Here is a 24,798-nt window from a genome sequence, read left to right on the forward strand (position 1 = left end):
ATGCAGGTGAAATGAGTAATTCTGGGTTTGGAGAAATTTTCTTTAAAATTCCTTCTCAAAATATCCATGTCTTTTCTTTTGGAAATCCATGATTAAATAAACAGAATGTGTGACAGTTTGCAAGAGACTTCCATACCTATTGTACCTTACTGCATTGTAGGAAATATGAGCTTGAGTTAAAGAGTTCTTATATAAAAAAAAAAAACCCTCATACAAATCAATAAGAAAACACAAAGACACCAATCAATAAGAAAGCTAAACATGTGAAAGGAAAACTAAAATGAGGAACTGCTGCCCAGCAGACTTATGAAAATACATTTCTAAGCATCCAAAGAAAGCAAGTTAAAGCAAAATATCAATATTCACCTTAACTAGTGTATTAGTTTCCTAGGGCTGCCTTCACAAATTACCACAAACTGGATGGCTTAAAACAACAGAAATGTATTCTCTCTCAGTTCTGGAGGCTAGAAATATGAAATGAGGGTGTTTTCAGGGCTAGCATTCTCTGGAGGCTCTAGGCAAGAATCTTTCCTTGCATCTTCCTCGCTTCTGGTGGTAGCCGGCAGTCCTTGCTGTTTCTTGACTCACAATTGCACCTCTCCGACCCCTGCCTTCATCTTCCTATGGCATTCTTGCCTCTGCACGTGCATCTCTGTGCACACATTCCCTCTTGTAGATGCACATCAGTCATTGGACTAGGGCTCGCCCCAATCCATCATGACCTCATTGTAACTTGATGGCATCTGCAAAGACTCTATTTCCAAAGAAAGTCACATTCTGATGTTTCTGGTAGACATGAATGTGGTGTTGGGGGGTTGGGGGATGGACATTATTCAACTCAGTACAATTAACTAAGATTTTTCCTTAAGGGTACATCCAGTACTTGGAATCAACCAAGACTTGTCTCTATCGTACTACATGTGATCATCAGCAAGTTTAAAATATCCTCTGAACCTGACTTCTCACCATCATCTCTCTCTATCTGGATTAAGGCAGCAACCACCTACTTGATTTCCTGCCTCTGCCCTTACCCACCTCCTCCCACACATTTTTCTCTGTAGCGTGCCAGGGTGAGCCTTCAAAATGCCAATCATAGGGATCCCTGGGTGGCGCAGCGGTTTAGCACCTGCCTTTGGCCCAGGGCGCGATCCTGGAGACCCGGGATCGAATCCCACGTCGGGCTCCCAGTGCATGGAGCCTGCTTCTCCCTCTGCCTATGTCTCTGCCTCTCTCTCTCTCTCTCTCCGTGACTATCATAAATAAATAAAAATTAAAAAAAATTAAAACGCCAATCATAGAATGTCACCTCTTCATTCAAAATCTGCCAGGAACTTCCCATCATGCTTAGAACAGAGTACAAAGTCCCTGTCAGATTGTAAGAGTCCTTACGTGCTCCAGACCCAGGGCCCCACTCTGGTCACATTTGTTATTAACCCTCTTCTTGTTCATGCCCTCGGGTCACTCAGACCTTCACATAGGACACCTATGTTCCCACTTGCAGCCATTTGCACTTATTCTCTCTGTCTGCAAGAGTCTTCCTCAAAATCTTACCATGCTGGCTAGTTCACTGTATTCAGATCTCTGTTCAAATGTCACTTTCTCCACGAGTTCTTCCTTCCTTGATCACTTTTCCTGAATGGTACTTCTTTAAAAAGAAAAAAAAAAGACTTTATTTATTCATTCATGAGAGACACACAGAGAGAGGCAGAGACATAGGCAGAGGGGAGCCCATGGGAAGCCTGATGCTGGACTCGATCCCAGGACCCTAGGATCATGACCCGAGCCAAAGGCAGACACCCGGCCACTGAGCCACACAGGTGCCCCCAAATGGTACCCTTAAGCACTCTCTATTACCTTTCTCTGCTTTACTGTTCTTCATAACTGTTATCACTATCTGGTATTACCTAGCTGTGTGCATACGTGCATACATAAGAATGTCAGTGTTAAATATATATAATGTGTATATTATATATATTAGACCTACATAATATACATTATATCTAATTAATTGTATATGTCTGTGTGTTTCATTTTGTTCTCCTCACTCAAGTGAGCTCTCTGGAATACAAGCATAACTTTTTTTCTTCCTCTTTAGAAGCTTTAAACCCATGTAGGTAGGGCTGACCAAATACACCATGAAATAGACTTTCGGGTGGCCATCCTGTTATATTAGAGTGGTTAGAGAAGAGATGCCACAGAAATAAGATAGGAACCAGCTTCAGTGACACGTACCAAGTACTGAAACAGACATAGGCTCACAACCTAAATAAGGAATGAGGTACATGATTAATCTAGACAAGCATGCTGTAATCTCTCTAAATGTGGTGCTACAGGTAAACTGTATCAGAGAATAGCATTCAGAATAGAAGGTGAGGTAAAGTGTCCTATTCTTTTCCCTCTCGGTTGAAGGCAGCTGATCCTACAGGGTATGCCCCACCTGAACTGGTCACCCAGCTGCAGGAGAAGTTGTAACTGAGTCAGAGAACAGGGATCCTCTGACCCTGTGGTAGTAAACCTACCAGGTATGAACACAGCTCAGCCAAAAGCAGCACAGTAGAGCCACTTGAGCGAGATGCAGAAAATAAATGAGCGTGGTGTATCTTCAAGCCCTAATCTTAGAGCAAAAAGAACCGCCCAACATTAAATGTGCACCAAAGAATGTCAAGTTCTAAGTAATCAGAATTACTATCTCCTCATTTAGGCAGTGTTGTGGTCAAGTTGTGTCTCCCCCCAAAAATACCTTCAAGTCCCAACCCCTAGTTCCATGGAATGTGATCTTATTTAGCAAAAGGGTTTTTGCAGATGTAATCAATTTAAGATGAAATCACATTGGAATAGGGTAGGTCCTAATCCAATGACTAGCATCCCTATAAGAAGAGGGAAATCAGTCACAGAGAGGAACACCGGAGGGAAGAATGTTGTGCAAAGGTGGACGCAGAGGTGGGGGCTATGTACCTACAAGCCAAGTGTGCCAAGGTGTGCCAACAGCCACCAGAAGTGAGAAGGAGGCGAGGAAGGATTCTTCCCTGGAGCCTTCAGAAGGGAGCATGGTCCTACCATCATTCTTAATTCTAGCCTCCAGAACTGTGAGAGAATAACTTTCTGTTATTTTAAGCCCCTCAGTTTAGGTACTTTGTTTCAGCAGCCCTAAAAAATGCATAGAGGAAGGAATAAGTTGGGGAGAAAGTCAGAAGTGTTTCTTCCCTTCCGACTCTCCCTCAAATGGAAGAATGAGGCTTTTCCCCAATGGAATAAAAGAGGATAAAACATTTGAAAGTGAGAACTTTTGTGTTCCTCTCCTGCATTTATGCTCCTACTGTTTGATTTAAAAAAAAAAAAATCTACAAAAGCCTTTCTGCTGTGTTTCCCTGGACCAATGAACTTGGGGAGTTCAGCGATGAGAGCCAGTGATCTCTGAAATTGGTCAGAATGAGATATTAATTATTTAACTCTGCAGACACAGTATGCTCTGGGCCAAAAATGTATTTTCTTTTCTATTTCCTATTTCAGAATATGCTCAATCACTATTTTCAATAAAACACTCACCAGAGTTGGGTGATGAACTGGAATAGCATCTTCAGCTCCAGTTTTAAAAATGAAACTCCTGCTCCCATTATTAACTTTTTAGAAATAAACAAAAGAAAGTAATTCCAAAATAAAGTCTCCTTCATTTTGCAAATTTAAGTTAAAGAGAATTAAATATTCTTTCCTTTCTAATTTCACTTTCTCCTCTGCCTCAGCATGAGATCTCTCTGCGTCCTTGGCCTGGGTGAACTTTTCTTGCAGCATTTAGCTCCTTCGATCCCTCAAGAGTTGATTTAATCCAACCATAAATTTTGTGTGTTCCACTGTGAAAGGACAACTCTCAATAGGTTTTGGATCTGGGTTCCTTCTGAGAAGTCATTCTAGTTTGTTCCCTGACATCTAGGCTCTTGCACAATTATTATTACTAGTATTAATACTAACAATAATAATATACTAATAGTTCATACTATAGAATACTATGTGCTCAGGTACTATTCTGAGGACTTTATATGTTTTATCTCACTTACCTCTTGTACAATGTCCCTTTAAAAAGGATAATCCATGTGCTTTATTTCAAAACTAAATTTGACCAATGCCCTAGTCCCTAAGAAAATCACCAAGCCTTGGCAATTGTCCATATTCAGATATTCCCTTATGCACCCAAGTACATATGTTAGGGACTTTTCTTAGTTTGGAACAGGTGGCTAGGAGGAGTCTAATTGTGAGGTCAAGTTTCTACTAATACCTCTACTGTTATTTGTAAGAAAACTTCTATAATCCAAAGCATGCAAACAATTACATTTTATAGTAGGTGTATTGTACAAGTGGCAAATAAGTCTGTTCATTTCTCAGTAAGTTAAAAATCTTAACAGCAGTTGTCTTCTGAAGTACCTTTTAGTTAGCAGTTCAATAATCCCATAAAAGGATAGCATAAACTAACGAAGCAGTTGTGGGAAGGTGCTCAGAAAAGTTCATACAACCTAGTTTTATCTAGAACCTATGATAAAATTGTGCTTTCCTTTCTATTTTTTAAATATTTTATTCATTTTTTTATTTATTCATTTTTGAGAGAGAGAAAGACAAAGCACAAACAGGAGGAGCAGCAGAGGGAGAGGAAGAAGCCTACTCCCCACTGAGCAGGGAAGCCTATGCAGGGCTCAATCCCAGGACCCCAAGATCATGAACTGAGCCAAAAAGGCAGACACCTACTCAAGTAAGCCACCGAAGTACCCCTGTGCTTTTATTTCTAAATGAAAATTACATTTCTCTTTCATTAACAGTTGAGTTGGGTTTTTCCAAAACCAATTTTACCCAGAAAAAAAATGAGGAAGCAATTATATGATGATGTAAAAAAATAACTAGTATCATAAACTTTCAGAATTTGCCATCTGGGTTCTAGAATTTGATTTTTATTTCTCTTCTTCAATTCCTGATTCAAAAAACCTCAATTTGTATAGAACTATTTATTACAACATGATAAATCAACCCAAAGCCTGGTAACTTAACACAATAAATGTTTATTATCCTTACATTATCTGTGGTGCAGGATGTGTGGGAACAGACGAGACGAGCTTGGGCTTGAGGTTGCTAATGAGGTTGCCATCAGAGCTGAGTGGGGAACTGACATCTGAAGGTTTGAAGGGGCTGGAGGTTCAATTTCCGAGGTGGCTCACTCACAAGGCCGCCAAGTTGTTGCTGGCTTTTGGCAGGAGACTTCAGCTTCTCCCCATATGAATTTATACACAGGCCTCCTGAGCGTCCTCATGACAGAGCAGGTGGCTAATTCCCCAGAGTAAATGACCAAAGAAAGAGAAAAGTCCCATCCACAATGTCTTTTATGACCTAGACTCAGAAGTCAGACATCATCTCTTCCAACACATTCTAGTTGTAAGAAACCAGTCACTAAGTCTGACATACACTCCAGGGGAAGGAGATTATGCTGCACTTTTAAAGGGAAGGATGTCAAAAATGTGAGGACGTTTTTAAGCCACTACAGTGTTATTTACTTCATTTATTATAAAGAAAAAAATTGTTAAGATTTTATTTATTTATTCATGAGAGAGAGGCAGAGACATAGGCAGAAGGAGAAGCAGGCTCCCTATAGGGAGCCCAATGTGGAACTGGATCTCAGGACCCCAGGATCACAAACTGAGTAGAGGCAGACATGCAACCACTGAGCCACCCAGGCATCCCTATTATAAAGAAAATTTAACATAAGCCTAATATTCTTTTAATAATTTACTTATTCTCAATACTTTTGTCAAATATTTCCCCAAATTTATTTAACAACCCTATATATATCTTTAAAAAAATCTCTCAAAATTTTATCCCTATCGTTTCTACTGGTTTTAGATTTTGTTTGTCTTTTTTCTAGCTCCCCTAGGTGTACAAGTAGGTTATTTGTTTGAGATTTTTCTTGCTTCTTGAGGTGGGCCTGTGTTGCTATAAACTTGCTTCTTAGAACAGCTCTGGGAACATCCAAAGGATTTTTAACTCTTATGTTTTCATTTTCATTTGTCAACATATAGCTTTTTATTTCCTCTTTGAAATCTTGGTTGGCCCACGTCAGTCAGTATCCATGACTCATTGTTTAGTACTAGCAGTTATTTATCCTCCATGTATTTGACTTCTTTCCAGATTTTTTTTTCTTATGGCTGATTTCATAGTGTCATAGTGTGTCTGAAAAGAAGCATGGTGTGACTTCAATCTTTTTCAATTTGTTGAGACTTGTTTTATAACCTAAACTGTGACCTATTCTGGGGAATGTTCTGTGTCCATCTGTAAAGAAGGTATATTCTGCTGTTTTGGGGATGGAATGTTCTGAATATATCTGTTAGATCCATATGGTCCACATGTCATTGAAAGCCATTGTTTCTTTGTTGATTTTTCTGTCTGGATGATCTACCCATGGATGTAAATAAGTAGGGTGTTAATGTTCCCTACTATTATTGTATTACTATCAGCTTCTTCCTTTATGTTTATTAATGGTCATTTCCTGTATTTGGATGCACCCATGTTAGGTATATAAATATATGCAATTGTTTCATCTGTTTATTTGATGTTCCCCTTTATCATATATCCTGTCTTGTCTTATGTTATGCTGTTTTAAAGTCTATATTGTCTGATAAAAAAATTTTTAAATAAACTCTATATCATCTGATATAAGTATTGCTACCCTGCTTCCTATTCACTTCATTTGCTTGATAAATTGTTCCATCCCTTCACTTTCAACCTCCATGTGTCTTTATATAGGCAGCATATGGATTTGCCTTGCTATTTTATCCAGTCACCCTTTATCTCTTTATTAGAGTGTTTAGTCCATTTACATTCAAAGTAATTACTGATAGGTATGTACTTATTGCCATTTTGTTATTGTTTTATGATTGTTTTTGTAGTTCTCTGTTCCTTTCTTCTCTTGATCTCTTCTCTTATGCTTTGATAGTCTTTTTTAGTGATATGACTAGATTCTTTTTTCCTTATTGTTTGCATATCTATTCAGGTTTTTGATTTGTGGTTACCATTAGGCTTATATATAATATCCCATGCATACAGCAGTCTATATTAAGTCACCTAATGGTCACCTAATTTTGAATCCATTCTAAAAGCACTAAATTGGGGAATCTGGGTGACTCAGTAAGTTAAGCATCTGTCTTTGGCTCAGGTCATGGTCTCAGGGTCCTGAGATTGAGCCCTGTGACAGGCTCCCTGCTCAGTGGGGAGTCTGCTTCTCCCACTCTCTCTGATCTTCCCCTCTCCCACTTGTGCTCTCTCTCTCTCTCCTTCTCTCAAAATAAATAAATACAATAATTTTTTAAAGATTTTATTGATTTATTCATGAGAGACACAGAGAGAGGCAGAGACATAGGCAGAGGGAGGAGAAGCAGGCTCCATGCAGGAGCCTGATGCGGGACTAGATCCTGGAATTCCAGGATCATGAGCTGAGCCAAAGGCAGATGCTCGACCACTTGAGCAACCCAGGTGTCCTAAACAAAATCTTTAAAAATAATAAAAGCACTAAATTTTTATTCCTCACATGTTTAATGTATATGATGTCATATTCTACATGCTTTTATTTTATGAATTCCTTGGCTACTTTTTATACATATAATTGATTTGACTGCTTTTGTGCTTTGACCTCCATGCTGGTTTCATACGTGATTAATCTACTACTTTCATTATGTTTCCATTTGCCTTTAAAATGTTGTCTTTCCTACTATTCTTACTCCTGTTTATGGCCTTTTATTTCCACTCAAAGGGCTCCCTTTAATGTTTCTTGTGAGGGTGGTTTAGCGATAATACTCTGACTTTTGTTTGTCTAGGGAACTCTTTATCTCTTTCTTTATTCTGAATGATAGCCTTGCTGGATAGTTTTCTTGGTTGCAGGTATTTTTCCTCTCAGCACTTTGAAAATACCATGCCACTCTCTTCTGGCCTCCAGAGTTGCTGCTGAAAAATCAACTGATAGCCTTCTGGAGTTTCCCTTGTATGCAACCATTTTCTTTTCTCTTGCTGCTTTAAAAACTCTGACTTTATCACTACTTTTTGCCATATTAATGATTATATCTCTTGTGTGGACCTCCTTGGGTTGATTTTGTTCAGGGTACTCTGTGTATCTGCATCTGGATTTCTGTTTCCTTCCCCAGATTTGGGAAGTTTTCAGCTATTATTTCTTCAAATAATTATTCTGCCCCTTCTCTCTTTCTTCTCATTCTGGGAACCCTATGATGTGAATGTTATTACACTTGAGAATGTTTACTGAGTTCCCTAAACCTATTCTCATTATTTGTTTGTTTTCTTTTTGCTGCTCACCTTGGTTGCTTTATATCACTCAGTGTTCCAGCTTACTGATCTGTTTTTCTGTCTTATTCAATCAGCTATGATTCACTTAATGTATTTTTACTTTTAGATATTGAGTTCTTCATGTCTGATCAATTCCTTTTTATATTTTCTTTACCTTCATTGAAGGTCTCACTGAGATCCTCCACTCTTTTCTCAAGTCCTGTGAGTGTTCTTATGATGATTACTTTGGATTTTTTTATCAGACATATTGCTCATCTCTATTTCATTTAAACAATTTGCTGTGTTTTTTCCTGCTTTTTCTCCACATTTCATTTTCTCTAACTCTTTGTCTGTTTTTATGTATTAGGAAAGTCAGTTACCTCTCCAATTCTTGAAAGTAGTGGCCTCATGAAAAAGAGGTCCTGTAGTACCCTGTAGTGCAATGCATCTGTTTACTAGAAACTGTCACTTCAGAGGTGTCTCCTATGTGTGTGGTGTTCACTCTGTGCCACACTTGCCTTCAGTTCAGTCATCTACAATGACTTTTTGCCCTGTTGTGGGGATTTGTTCCCTGTGCTATTAAGGGGCCAGATAAGGCTGTCTTGGGCTTGAGTTGGGGACAGACCAGATGTTTGTGGAACTGTGGTAGCTCCAAACTGCAGGGTAGTCTCCATCTGTTGTTACCTGAGGGGCTTTTTTAAGTGGGCAGGGCCTGCAGTCAGGCTAGATGTCTGCCGCCAGTTGATCTTTTTTGGTTGCAATTACCCTGAACTACTGAGCTTCCTCTTTGTGCTGCCCCTTGTGAACTTTTTGTTGGTGGGTGAGGTCAGAAGTGAGATCAGAAGTATGCCTCCAGCCCATTGGTAGGACTGCAATGGAAGCTGTACCCTGTCCCCAAGAATCACTTTGGACTGGTGCTGGCCACTGTTGGATCTACTTTGGATGGACTCCTGCAAATTGGGTGGGTTGAATGGGGCTTTCTGCAGGAGAACAGGATGGGGTTAGGGGACAGGGCACATGGTGTTAGCAAAGAATGCACTGGTCTGTTTGCAAGATGAATCCTGGAGCCACCTTGGAGGGACTTTTGCTAGTGAAGCAAATTGGATGGCGCAATCCACAGAAGAGCACAGGGACTGGTTAGCAAGCAAGGTTGCAAGTGTTCTCACTGGTTCCTATAGGTGTCCCAGTATTGTGGATGGGAGGTGAGGGCAGTGCAGAAGAAATATGGTACCCACCTTCTTTCATCTTGTAGTAGTTTCCTAAAGATCCTTGCCACTCCAGCACAAATTATGAGATTAGTAAATAAATCTCCTTCTTATATACCCCATGTACTTTCAAAATACTATTTCTATGCTATAACTCAGCTGGATTATTTGTTGTGCTGTATTTTCAAGGGCAGGGAATATCTCCTATTGCCCTAGGAGCTGAGCTTATTGATTTTTAAAGTTTCTGATGTTACACCATACTAATCATAAAAACTTGCAAAGTTAAGTCCCTCTGGTTTTCAAAGACAAATGTTATGGGGACTCATATTCCCAGTGCTGGTCCCCTGTGTCTGAAGTGCCTGTTGTGGAGTCTGTTCCTCTCTCTTCTCTACATTTGTGGTGTCCCTCCCTTTTGTGGTTAGTCTCACAGGTTAGCTTGGTTCCTGACTGCATCCTTGCCCTTCCGACCATTTTCCATATGGCCTCTTCTCTATGATTAACTGTGGAGAGCCTGTTCTATCAAGTTTCAGGATCATTTTCTGAGTTAGTTATTGTGATGTGGGTGTTATTTACATGTTTTCAGGGGATGAAGCCAGCTTAAGATCTTCCTACTCTGCCATCTTCCCTGAAAGTTGACTTTCTCATGAAAATCTTAATTTCTTTGTCTCTCATTACCAACATTTTTCAATTTTGTTAAGAAAGCCATGCCATTTCCCTGGATGAAACACAAAGCAAAGTAACAGCATTGGAATTACTGGTTATAAATATGAACTAATTAATAACTTGAAGGAGCCTTAGTCAATTTCTCTTAAATTTCCAATGATAATGCAGAAAAGCAGATGAAAACTCATAATATTGCAATCTAAAAATGAGGGCCACTGTGTGCTGGAATTTTAAGCAAAGTTTCAGTGATAAAGCTGGTACCAAAGATTTGGTAAGATAAAGAATTGGTAGAAATGATTCAAACTTTGCCTCATGGCTAGACTTTATTTTATTTAAGAATGACAAAGAGAGTGAGAATTTTGGAGGGAAAAAGAGTCTAGAACGTGCTTTATACCTGCCTGTCATTGTGTAAGATCATCAGCCAAACTCTATGTCATAGTGCTGCTCTATAACACCATAGAGAGGAGTCAACTTCATCTCCTTCCCTATTTGTGTCCTATATGTACACAAAGGCAGAAACTCCCAGCATATAGGGGCAACTAAAGGTAGCTCTTTGATTTAAAGATATAGAGGGAAATATTTGGTGATAAAATTCTTCAAATACCCCACTAACTAAAAGCATCAACTAACCAGTGGGTTAAGTTTTGAAAACTGCCTCAGAAATCAATAGGAACATTTAGTGAAAGCCAGCAAGAACCTGGAAATGAGTTCGACCTAAGTATATCAGTCTGCATTTCAGCTAGAGATTTGGAAAGTTTATAGAGTGGGACCTTAGCCATTTATTCTTTGGTCTATTGACAAACACTGACTTAGGTCTAAATCTCTGTGATGGGAATTAGTAAAACACACACAAGAAATATTGCACCTCTGGGAGAGAAGGGAATGATTTTTACCGTAGAAGGGAAAGTGATAAGGAAATCCTATCATTTATGACAACATGAATAAACATTAAGGGCATTATGTTAAGTGTAATAAGTCAGACAGAGAAAGACAAGTACCATATGCTCTCACTTATACGTGGAATTTTAAAAAACAAAAACAAAAACAAAAAAACAAAACACTCTTATAGATAGAGAGAATAGACTGGTGATTACCAGAGGCAGGAGTGGGGGAAATGTGTAAAGATGTACACCTGAAACATAGAATGGTATATGTCAATTATATCTCAATAAAAAATGAAAGGGTGATAACTAAAATGTTTAAAGGAAAAAGATCCTAAAAACTTAAGATTCTAGAGAAAATTTTAATAAGCCAATTATCAACAAAGGAGCCATGGCTTTTATGAAAAGAGAATCAGAGAAAAATAATAGAGAAACCAAAAGCAACACCACAAGATGAAAAAGTAATAAGACAAGAAGGAAGGGGAGGATGAACACAGTAAGATGAAAAGGAAAAATACCAAATTATGGGCTGAGTATAACCTCCCCAACATCATATGCTGGAGCCATAATCTCTAGTGTGGCTCTTTGTGCAAATGGAGCCTCTAAACAAGTCATTAAGAGTAACTGAGGTCATAAGTATGGAGCCTTGATCGATAGAATCAATATCTTTATAAGAAGAAACCTCAGAGAACTAGCTCCCACTCTGTGCTTATACAGAAGAAAGACCATGTGAGGACCATGAGGAGGAGGCTACCAGCCGAAAGAGAGAGGCTTCTTCAGAAACCAGCTACACTGGGACCTTGACCTTGGACTTCCGCCTCCAGAACTGTGAGAAAATAAATTTCTGTTGTTTATGCCACTCAGTCTGTGGTTTTGTTATGAAAGCTTGAGCAGACTAACATGCTGAGATTAGAATGTTTCTGCAAGAAGCCCAAAATATAATGATGAAATTAAAACCTGCACTAAAGGTTGGAAGTAGCAAGATGTATACTGAAAAAAATATAATCCGCGTAGAGTGTGTTTCCCACATTTCGGTGTCTATGGAGGTCACCAAAGGTTCTGATTTAGGGGGTCTGAGGTCTGAGATTGTGCACCTTGAAGAAGCTCTACTGTGCCCCAACTGAATATCACATCTGGTGACACGTGGCTTTAGAGAACATGTGACAAGTACAGAAGATGCTAGACATGGCTGACAGTGAACATACAGATGCTCATGTTTCTAGAAGAAAGATCGGTACAAATGCAACAGCAGAATAATTAAATGCACAACTGAAGGAAATTTTGCTGAGGTTCAGAGGGAACTGAGAGTGCAGAGAAAAGGCACTACCATTTTATGTGAGAAATTCAATGAAACGCTCTGGTACCTCTTCCCCAAACTGAAAACAAAACAGAACAGAACAAAACAAGACTTAAAAAAAAAAAAATAGAACTAACATAACCAAAAAGAAAAAAGAAGAAGAGACATTTATATTTGTCATAAATTTGTTCATAATAGAGGAAAATGCAAATAATCTAAATGTCCAATAATACAATATTTTAAAACTGTGGTCTAAAAAAAATAAAATTGTGGCATGTTCATAGAATAGAAACTACGCTATAATTAAAGTTATATAGCAGAAAAACATATTAAAAATATTCACAATATGCTGTAAAATGAAAAAGAAAGGCTGCAAAACAACAAATGATTCCACTCCTATAAAAATATGTATCAATGAATATGTGAATATATTTCATTGAAAAAATTGAAAGGATATATGCTTGCTCCATAATGTGGGACTCCAAATGGTATTTATTTTCTTCTTTCTTGCTGGTATTTTTTCTAGGGAGACTTATTTATTTATTTGACAGAGAGAGAGAGAGAACAAGAGAACACAAGCAGAGGTAGTGGCAAGCAGAGGGAGAGGGAGAGGCAGGCTTTTGCTGAGCAGAGAGCTGACACAGAGCTCCATCCCAGGATCATAACCTGAGCCAAAGGCAGATGCTTTACCAACTGAGCCACCCAGGCACCCTCGCTAGCATTTTCTAAATTCTCTATAGTGACAATAAGATAGGTCTATATAAAATATCTAGAAAATATAAATCACCAGTGATTTTATCACTGGGCATTTTGTGTCCAATATCATATTTCGTATTTAACTATAAATACTTAACTAAATACTAGAACTAAATGGTTTTAAAAGTTAAATAGACATGAATGGTGTTCAGGGAACATTAGTTACTACTTATCTTCAGGAAATTTAGCAAGGCAACCAGGGACAGCATTATTATAACTTGAGTTCTTTTGTTTGAGGAGATAGCTATCTTGTCCTATTTCTGATTTTCTATCTTACAGAAATTTCAAACATTCAAAAAGAGAATAAATAAATTATATTGGAGATGGTTTTATGTCTTCTTAAAATTATTTTTCAAATCAAAATACACTTCAGTAAACTAAGAATAGATAATATTCTCAGTTCTACCGTAAATGTCAGGACTATTATGATATCTACTTTACTGAGCAACAGATTTTTTAAAGCAAAAATGAGGAAAAATGGGTGCTGTAACAGATGTATTTTAATGCACAAGTGACGTTAGAAACCTTTTTTTTTTTTTTTTTTTTAGAAGGATAAAAAGGGCCCCATAGTATTTTGGAAACAGATTTTTTTTAATGTTTTCCCTAAATGTAATTTAGTCTTACTTTCTATAGGCATTTCCTAAATCTAACTAGATATTCTGAATCACAAATTACAAGGACTTTCCCACATATATCCAATCTGCAAGTCCAACATTCTATTAAACAAGTTAATAAGCTTATTTATAATAAGCCCTTAATATAATTTATATTAACTTCTATATCTAATTCTCAACCCATCTTTTAAAAGTAGCAATAAGAAAAGAAGACAAAAAAGGAGAATAAAGTCAATCACCTTTTCTCTTATTATTTTGGATATTAAAAATAAACATACTGCATTCAAGTTATTTTTTAAGTTCAATAAATCACTTCAGGCATTTTCTAAAATTGAAACAAGGCATTTGAATTCATTTCTGTTATTTCAGATACTTACAAATAATTACTTTTTGGAAATTAAAAACTGAAGTTATCTAGTGGTAACTGACTTCCTAACTATAATTCTCAGTTTTTCTCACACTATGGTAGATTCTTCAAAAGGACAGAAACACGGTCCTTTCATTGCCTTTAAGGACTTTATGAGTTTGTTCTATATCCATGTCTTGTGCTCTGATACTGGGCTTGGCCATATGACTAGCTTTGGGCAACAGGAGATTAGATGAGGTGACACAAGCAGACCTTTCTTTTTAATCATTTTAAATTAATTTACTTGTTTACTTATTTACTTATTTATTTATTGTTATTTGAGTATAGTTGACTCATAATGTTACATTAGTTTTATAGTAGTGATTTGGCAAGTTTATCATTATGCTATGTTTACTACTAGTACAGCCACCATCTATCCTGATACTTGCTATTTCAATATCGTTGGCTGCATTCCTTATGCTGATCTTGAAAAGTACCAGCACTTGCCTGAGCTTGCCCTGTTCCACTGCCGTGAGAATATGTGCCAGGCAACTTGCTAGAAAACGAGATATGTAAAGCACAGGATCTCCCGTTGTCACAGCAAAGTCCTACTAAATTGGGTAACAGCTTTGTTGACTCTCAGACATGAGAATGAGCCCAGATGAGATAATCAAAACCACCTAGCTGACCACCCACACCACATGAGCCAAAAATCATATATTGTTGAACGAACACTGCTCAGGTTTTGCGGTTGTTACTCATCACTTATTAGGGCAATATATAACTGATACAAAGGTAAGAGCATTGTGTTGACACTATTTTACAATAAAACAGTGAATTGAAGGTACTCAGAATATCCTGTAGAAGAAAGAATGATCATAGTGTCAGAGGTGATTGAGAAAAGAAACTTGAGCAAGAGTCAAGAAGAACGGATAGGTGTTCACCAAGATATTTAAATATTCCTGGAAATTCTCAGAAATACTGTGGTTGTGATGAGAGCTAAATTCCTTCAAATGTTACTTGGTTACACAAATTATTATATTTGTGTAAAGAGGGAGTGGAGCGCTTGGGTAGCTCAATCAGCTATGCATCTGACTCTTTTTTTTTTTTTTTTTTTTTTTTTTGCATCTGACTCTTGATTTCAGGGTGCTGGGATCAAGACCCACATAGGGCTCTGCACTCAGCGGGGAGTCTGCTTGAGATTCTCCCTTTCCCTCTCCCTCTGCCCCTCCCCATGCTCTCTCTCTCTCAAATAAATAATCTTAAAAAAAATAAAAGAGGGCAATCTTAGAAGGCCAGACAACTTAGGTACCTCATTTTTTTAAATATTTTTATTTATTTATTCATAAGAGACACACAAAAAGAGGCAGAGACATAGGCAGAGGGAAAAGCAGGCTCCCTCAAGGGAGCCTGATGCGGGACTTGATCCCAGGACCCTGGGATCAGGACCTGAGCCAAAGGCAGATGCCCAACTGCTGAGCCACTCAGGCATCCCTAGGTACCCATTTTATTAAAGTTTATTATTGTGAAGTTTCTGAATCCTTAATGTAAAAATGGAGGGAAAAAAGAATAGAAAGTAAAGATTGTGTTTTCTTTTTTCTGTAATTAATAAACTACCAAAGGACAAAAAAATTATTTATTTCATCTCCACAGTACCTAATTCTGTGATTTGTGCATAAGTTGGCGCCCAGTACATGGTGTGTTAAATTGAGTTGGACAATTATGAAATAATTACCTAGTAATTCCTTTAAGTTCTAGGAGAGAATTCTCACCCAATATTTTGCTAAAAGCTACATTCAAGTGTTTGAAATTGACACAGAAGTTTATATTTATTTGCATAGGGCTCTTTTTAAAAATGTAACCCATTTCATCTAATTTCAGGTAACTATAAATTTAGTATCATTGGCCCATGCTCCCTACATAAAAAGTACAAAGATTACCTGGGAGAAGTAAGTTGAGTATGAGAAATAAGGAGAATGAAGCTGTTTCTAACACCAGTGGTTCTAGCAGCAAAAGAACAAGGAAAAACCAGAAGATAAAATTGATTGATTGCTTATTTGCTCTCTTGCACCTATGGGCCCTAAGTTACCGAATATTTCTAAGCACTTTCCCTTGATTATTGGAATCTCCTATATGAGGGAAAGGGGAGAAATAGAAAAAATATGTTCCATGTCCCTCACTGGATTATAGTAAGAATGAACTGAGTTGGGGTATATGAAAGCCATACAGACATTACACAATGTGATACCCCATCATCCTCATTATTATGGTGACACTAGATTAGAGCACACTAAACCACTCTATGTACCATCATACTTATCTAACTCTAACTTGGTGATGTTAAATAATCAATTTCCTTCTTGTATTCTAGCTCCAGAGAACATAATTCCATACCTTCCTTTAACCTTGGCCAAGCTAAACATAGACACACCAAGAACTCCCTCAGTGGGGCCATGCCTTCAACCTATGAGCCAGAGACTGGACTGGCTAAATTGTGATGACCACTTTAAGTAATTTGGATTGTCTTATTTATTAGACTATGCACAATTTCCCTATTTAAGTTAATGTGATACTTTAAGGAAGTTATATATATAACAGAATACAATATATGCAATAAAATCAGTATGTAACCTATTCTGAAATTCAGTAAGCCCACCAGAAAGGGTCAGAATTAAAGCCCTGATATTTAGTAGAAATGAAAAGAAAACTCACCACACAATAGTCTTTCTCTGTGCAATTCCTAAAATAGAACCTTAGTAATATTAAAGAAACTGTAAGTGTGAATGTTTACCTACCAAGTACAATGTAGTGAGAAAAATACTAGATTTGAACCACAAGTTGTGTGCTCATATCCCAGACTTACTGCCAACTATAATGTGATCTTAAGCAAGTTATTGCGTATCCCTTAAGTATCCATTTTCTCACATAAACAATGATGTTAGTAGCACCAAACTACAAAATTGCTGTAAAGATTAAATTTGGCAAGGCTTATTAAATAAGAGTAAAGCATACCATACTCATAGTTTCCCTTTTTTTTCTTTTCATCTTCCCTGAAATTTGGTTAAAGCAAATCCTATTTCAAAGGCCCAATACTGGGGGGCTTGGGTGGCTCAGTCGGTTAAGCATCTGCCTTTGGCTCAGGTCATGACTGCAAGGTCCTGGGATCAAGCCCCATGTTGGGCTCCCACCTAAGCGAAGAGTCTGTTCCTCTCCCTGCTCATGCTCATGCTCTCTCTCTCCCTCTCTCATATAAATAAATCAAATCTTTTAAAAAAAAAAACTGACCAAAGACCCAATGCATGTGTTTCCCTTCCTTGAAGTTAAGGCCATTTCTGGTAAGAGTATGCCCATTCAACTGTGTAATATAAGTCCCATATTCTTGCTATCATTGGAGACCTTTGTAATTTATGTCATTTCTATCTTACCCATATATTCTCCAACTCCAGATCTCAGACTATGGCAAATATCTTCCATGTGCTCACTGCATGAGCACACTTTATTGCCCCCTTCACATCACCTAGTATGGCAGGAACCTATATTCTTGTAAAGTGGTTGTGTAGTAACCACATTATCAAGTATCTTCATTCCACTTCTATCTTAACACTCCAAACAACTAGTGGAGCGTTTCAGTTAACAACAATCTTCAACCGGAAAGAGAGGAAATAAAATACCAGGTTGCTGATTCACTTATTTTTTAAATGATTTACCTCTATTTTTATATTCACAAGGCTTGTACGTGAAAGGAGAACTGGAGTGCTCACAGAGGAGGCAGTGATTAGCATCAAAACATACCACATGCCAAGCGAGAGCTGTTGTTGCAGCTATCCCAAGTTATCTAGGTTATCACTGACAAATAGCTTCCCCCAGAACATGAGAAATCTACAGCCACCTGCTCTTTCTTGGCTGGTGGAGTGAAACAGACTTCATAGTCTACTGGCTCTGCTACACTGTGAATTATAGGTGAGCCAAAGCCACTCTGCCAGCCATTGAAAGAAAAATGACCTCGGTCAGCAGGAGGACTCTCCCTTGCCAAAAAAAAAAAAAAAAAAGGAAAAGAGACTCGAGAAATCATTTAATCCAAGACCCTCACTCTACAGATCAGAATTCAGGTCAAGTGCTTTGTCGAAGTCCTAAGACAGTTATTTAATTGCAAAATAGTAGGACCCAAAACCTTTCTTTTTTTTTTTTTTTTTGACCCAAAACCTTTCTGCCTAAATTAAAGATTCTTCCAGTAAGGCAGCATGACGTACTTTATGGTATTGAGACTGCTTTGATTTGTATTTTAATTCTCCAATTATGTATAAGCTACCAGTTAACCTCTAGCAACTTCAGTTTCCTCAATGCTAACTTACAGGGTCATTTTGAAGAGTACTGGAGACAATCTTCATAATATTTGTGTAATTGCACCTTACATAAATTAAGTACATGCTAGCAATTATTATTATTCAGTGGTCCAGAAAATTTAAACCTGTCAAATCACTGATCTCTTCAAAAGAAGGAAATATCTTACATTCAATGGAACTGCAAAGTCAAATGAACTTCCAAAAAATTTTTTTAAAGATTTTTATTTATTTATTCATGACACACATAGAGAGAGAGAGAGGCAGAGACACAGGCAGAGCAGGCAGAGGGAGAAGCAGGCTCCACGCAGGGAGCCCGATGCAGGACTCGATCCCGGGACTCCAGGATGGTGCCCTGGGCCAAAGGCAGGTGCCAAACCGCTGAGCCACCCAGGGATCCCCTGAACTTCCAAAATTTAAAGCTATTATTTAGTCCTTTTAAAATTCTCTTTCCTATCTTTGGAATGACTATCCTAAGCTTTCAGCAAATGCAACTGGCCTAGAACAGTAACCACATATAATATAGAGCGTAAGAAATAAAGGTTTTTATTTCCATCAAAAACTCTCATTTTAGCCTTTAAACCAGATTCTAGGTCTTTTATAGAAGAGGAAAGAAACAAACAAAAATTTATAAAGTACGAGGAACCCTGCCTAATTTGAGCCTTGAGCCATGGTTTAAACATTCTTTTAAAGAAAAGCCTCCATGATTAATTATCACTCATTACATTTTTTTTTCTTTAGGAGATCAACAATGAACCAGATAACATTTGGGAGAGTTTATTTTTGGTTAGCCTATTCACCTTAGCCAGACTAATCAAGGGTTGGGGATATGAAAAAGATTTCGGAAACTATTCTATCAAAGACTTGGATTTTCAAAAGGATCAAGGCAGGATTTTTTTTCCTCTCCTCAAAAATATCAAACAAGCAAAACAAAGAGAAAATACAGGGGTGATACAGGGAGTACCTAGATAGCTCCTTCCTTTAAGTAGATTCTTTGAAAAAAAAAGAATCATTTTGAATATTACTCAGGCCTGTCCATGCTTATTAGTGATATAATTATGAATTTTGAACACCTTCTTCTTCTACAATTGTCTTTTCTTTGGGGAGACCCATTCCTTCTCTAACCTCAAAGATCAGGAAATAAGAGCATATAATTTCAAGAGATCACAAATTGTCCTTTAGCTTGCCTCTCTGCTACCAGGTATGTGTTCTCAAATGATTTCCAAATGTCATTTTACCACATACATAAAAGCAGAAGCCATTGGAAGTGGCTTGTTGGTTTGCAACCATGGACATTCCCCAGAGAAAATCTGAAACTGGCCCCCATACACGGGGGGCAGAAAGAGTCTGAAAACAAAGACAGGCTACTCCAGACTGGTAGGTGGCAGTTTTAATAAGCAAGGAAACTTACATAAGGCTGATCTTCATGGCTTCAAAACAAGCAGATCTCCGCACCCGCTCACCCAAACCGTAGAAGTTTATATGGAGGCCTTACCTGGGCTCAGTCACATGTATACAGTCCAGAGGGTCTCAACAACACTTTGCTCTTTCACAATGGTGTTCTTCAAGTCGCTCCTACCTCAAGAACAATGAGCAGAATGTATATTTCAAGAACACAGGAGTTCCATTGCTGGAGTTCAGCTCAGAGGTCAATCAGCAGTCACATCGTCTAATGACCTCCTCCAACATGGCTGGATCAAGCAACTGGGGCATCTACCTAGAGCCTTCAGATATTTCATATTTCTGGATTACTTTCTCTGATGCCTATAAGGAGATGGCTATGGTATTCTCAGGCCAGCTTCATTACATAATTTGCTACTCCAAAAGTATCTCTTTCATTTTCTTATGGTAGGGTGGACCCTGAAAGACATAGTGGGTCTTTTTGTATGATTATTTATGTGTTTTGTTTTTGGTAATATCAGTGCAGAAGAGGAAAATGGTAATAATGAAGATCATATAATCTTAGAACTCATTAAGCCTGTTAAAATTTTCCCAGTTCAAAGGGGTAGTGGAAGGGGAGGTGGGCAGGGGGTTGAGGTGACTAGGTGATGGGCACTGAGGGAAGCACTTGGCAGTATGAGCACTGGGTGTTATGCTATATGTTGACAAATTGAACTCCAATTTAAAAAAATTTTTTTAAATTTCCCAGTTCATACTTCCTTCTCTTGCCTGTGTGATGAAATTGACATTTTTGTTGTTGTTTAAAATGATATAGTATTGAGAGAACTCTCAAAGCAAACTTCATTGGGACAATGGCATTGCCCTTCTCTCCAATCTGTCTTCATTAGTAGGATCAGGAAGCATTTTATAGCACTTATGCTTGCTTTTTGGGCTGTCACTTTGTTTTGTTTTGTTTTGTTTTGTTTTGTTTTGTTTTGTTTTGTTTTGTTTTAGAAGGGGGAGATGGATAAAGGATGAGGGTGAGAGAGAGAATCTTAAACAGACTCCATGCCCAGCACAGAGCCTACTTGGGGCTCAATCTCATGACTCTGAAATCATGACTTGAGCCAAAATCAAGAGTCAGACACTTAACCAACTAAGCCACCCAGGCACCCCTGTTGCTCACTTTGTATAAAATTGCCACTATGTTCAACTGCAAATGTGGAATGATAAATCCTTTAAATGAGAATTGAAGCCCCCAGTAAGGCATGAATTTCTGTGGTGAACTTAGTAAAGACAATGATTGTGAATCTGACTCAAATAATGATGAGTTATAAAGTCAAAGGATATAGACAAATGGAGAAAAAAATGGATAGCAGATCAATACAATTCTAGCACAAATATAGAAATGCCAATAATATGTACCTCATTTAACTCTTTTTTTTTTTCTAAAGTATTGTGTAGTTGGTAAGGTTAGAGGAAGGCTGTCTGAGGAATCATCTAGCATAGCATGAATGAACTTTGAAGAATTATGCAAAGTGAAATAAATGAGTCACAAAAAGACAAATGCTATAAAATTCTACTTAAATGAAATGTCTAGAGTATCAAATTCATAGAGACACAAAGTCTGGTGGTTGCCAGAGGCTGTTAAGAGGGGGGAAATGGAGTTGTTTAATGGGTACAGAAATTCAGTTTGGGAAGATGAACAAGTTCTGCAGTTGGTTGGTGATGATGGCAGTATAATAATGTGAATATACTTAATGTTTCAGAACTGTGTGCTTTTTTTTTGAGAATTGTACATTTTAAAATGATAAATTTTATGTCTCTTACCAAGTAAAAAAAAAAAAATCAACTGCAGAAAGATGGCAAAGGAAGAGATTGATTAAAATAATCTGAAAAACTATATATATGTATGTGTGTATATATATATGTATGTGTGTGTGTATATATATATATATATATATATATATATATATATATAACCAAATTTCCTTACCATAAAATCTGGGTTAGCCTTAAAATATGTAGAAAAAAAATCTCAGCAAAAGAGTGCCCCCTTGTGGACCTCTAAGAGGTGGCAAAATACGTAATGAATAAGCCTGATGTCCCTCCTAAACTCTTGAATTATACGTTCTAGTTCTTTTTTTTTTTTTTATACGTTCTAGTTCTTGTGTGTAACCCCACACTTACATTCCTTGAGGGCAGAAGAACTCCAATATCTCCCTAAAGTTAACTCAAAATCAGAGACCAAAAGAAGGATATTGATATATTTTGGAGAGATTCTTTCTCTCAATGTTTTTGTTAATAGTCAAAAAACAATTAAATTTCTTCAAAGTTTTAAAGGTTGGAGCTCAATGGCCCTTAGGCTAATTGCAATCTAAGATGTTTAAATTCATAGTGGGTTTCTGGAAGAAGCTTCTTTAGAATAAAAACATATTTTGAGTGTAGTTTTTTGTGTGGGGGGCATGTTTTTGAAGATTAACTTGATTTCATTCATTACTGCATTTACTTCTGTTTCTCAGCAGGAATGACTTTATTGTTGTTACTGAAACAACAAAATTAGATGTTAATTTTGTTGTTAATAAAAGGAATCTAATTTTGTTGTTAATAAAAAGGAATCTGGGGAAAATCACAAAATGGTATAATGTCCTTTCACAATACATATTTTTATTTAATACTTTAAGTAGTTTTTTGATGATGAAATGATTGTTGTTGTTTTTTTAACCTAGAGAATTTCATCAGTCTCATTTGGTGGCCAAGGAACATGTTAAATAAGTTTCTCAAAGTCATTGAAAGAATGAGTGGGAAAGCAAGATTAAAATTCTGATGTACTGATTTCCTACACTAATCTTAGCTGATTGCCAATGCTACTACTCTAAAAATGTATATTCTTAAGTAGAGGCAATTTTTTAGTTGAGACTTTCAGGAAAATTTATGATTTTTTTAGGGTAAAATAACTTACAGGAATATTACAAAATATTACTTACAAAAAAATTTTGTAAACATAGGTTCCTAACCACAAATATCTTAAATTGAAAAAGACAGTAGAATGATTAATTGCACCTACTGGCAGCTTTCATTTGACATTGTAAAGGTTAAAGTTCTCCAGAAATCGCATTAGAAACACTGTTTCACCTGACCTTGTAAAGGTTAGAGTTTTCCAGAAATCTCATTAGAAATAATTTCTACACTTGGGCTTCTGTTTCCTTAGGATCTAGAACCTCAACCAGTCTTATATTACTGAAATGACTGTAAATAGCTCAACCAATGTGTAATTATCCATCCTGAGACGATTTGGAGACCGTGTGTTGTTAAGTTCACGAAGTCATTATAATATCTTTTTAACAGGTTAGTATCATTTTCAATTGTAACTATGTGGGGATTTTTAAAAACATCTTATTTCGCAATAATTTTAGATTTACAGAAAATTCCAAGGATACTATAGAGTCTTCATATACCTTTCACCCAGTTTCCCCTTATGTTACCATCTTACCTACCATGATGCATATGTCAATATTTAGAAACTAACATTAGTACATCACTATTAGCTAAACTCCAATTTTTTTAAGGGTTCAATGTTCAGTTTCCTTTAATGACCCCCATCTCCCTGAAGGGCAGGTACAGGCAGCTAGGTGATGACAAGAGATGTTTACTTGAAGATCCTGCCCCGATTGAAGGTTTTGCCCACATGCTGGAAGGCCCCCTCCCAGGAAAAGTCCTCTCGAACCAGCGTCTGGGTCTCCTGCTGCCAGGATCCAGTTTCCACCACGTATAGGACTCACATCCACCTGCCAATCTGGACTCAGTGGAAAGGCAAGCTGCTGGCCTCAGAAGACCCAGACTCCAGAAATGGAGCTGCTGTTGTTGGTTCCAAAGAGGATGACACCGCAAAGGCATTCTTCCTCAGCTTGTCCAACCGTTGGAACATTCCAGTGATGAGGTTACAACTCATAAAGGTCTGAGTGAGCTCCTCAGGGAAGCGGTACTCAACGTACCACAGGGACCAGCCATCCTTATCGAAGTGCTCCCAGGAATACGGCAGTGCCACAGTGAGAGTGTCCTCACTGGAGTACTTGCGCTTAAATTCGTCCAACACAAAGGTACTCTTGGGCAGGTGAGCAAAGGGGTCTTTGGCCTTTGGCTCAGCAGCCAGTGCCTGCTCACATTCATCCATTTCCTCCTCAGGAGCAGGGCAGCAGCCTTCTCCTCTTTCCCCTCAGCCCGGGGCTTCTGCTTCTCTTCCCAAGAACCCTTCTCTTTCTGTGAGGTGTCTTTTTTAGGTTGGCTCTCTGCAAACTTTTTAGCATCAAACTGGGCCATCTTCTCACAGTCTCACCTCCCCCAAGACAGCCCGGAACTGGGGCTGGTTAATGCAGGTAAGGAACCAGCGGTTGGTATTGGGGAAGGCCTGGCAGAAAGAAGGCTCCAGAAGGACCTGTTTATAGAGCCACAACAGGGTGCAGACAACTGTGATGTCAGCCAGTGTCACATGTTCGCCCACCAGAAAAGTCCTCGTCTTCAAATGAGTATCCAGGAGCCCCAGAATTCCCCTCACTTCCTCCTTTGCATTCTCTGTGGCCTGCTTGTTGTGGTGCATGATGCCCAAGGTAGGAAACACCCAGGTACTGGCTGGGGGCACTATGTCGCTATCAGCAAAGCTCACCCACTGCACCACCACCTGGGCTGCTGCCTCTGGAGTACTTCCCCGCAGCTCCTCATTGCTCACATAGTAGGCAATGGCATTGCTCTCAAACACACAGAATCCATCGTCACCCTCAAATGCTGGAAACTTGCCGGCAGGAAATTTATGGAGAAATTCAGGGGTGCCTTTGGTTTGGCCAAAGTGGAAGTGGGGTGGTGCGGAGAGCACGCGGACCTTAGCCCCGTTGTACTGAGCAGCAATGAGAGCCTTGAAGGCCCTCCAGTTTTCAGGATATGTGTACAGGGTCCCGGCCACCATGGTGATTCCTAAACTCCAAAATTGATTCCATATTCCTACTAATGTTTTCCTC

The 24,798-nt window shown here is 38.2% G+C and overlaps 1 long non-coding RNA gene and 1 pseudogene across 1 annotated transcript in view; one reads left to right on the top strand and one right to left on the bottom strand.

The window, feature by feature from the left end:
• LOC144297605 (uncharacterized) overlaps positions 1-24,798 on the top strand; it is an 82,203-nt gene that overhangs the window by 32,411 nt on the left and 24,994 nt on the right. Inside the window, exon 2 of the long non-coding RNA XR_013364566.1 lies at positions 22,998-23,134. This is a non-coding gene — a long non-coding RNA (uncharacterized LOC144297605). The remainder of the gene's footprint in view (positions 1-22,997; positions 23,135-24,798) is intronic.
• Positions 23,421-24,749, bottom strand: LOC144297604 (elongation factor 1-gamma pseudogene; annotated as a pseudogene).

The sequence above is a fragment of the Canis aureus genome, chromosome 25, assembly GCF_053574225.1.
Source record: "Canis aureus isolate CA01 chromosome 25, VMU_Caureus_v.1.0, whole genome shotgun sequence".
In the NCBI taxonomy this organism is placed as follows: Eukaryota; Metazoa; Chordata; class Mammalia; order Carnivora; family Canidae; genus Canis; species Canis aureus.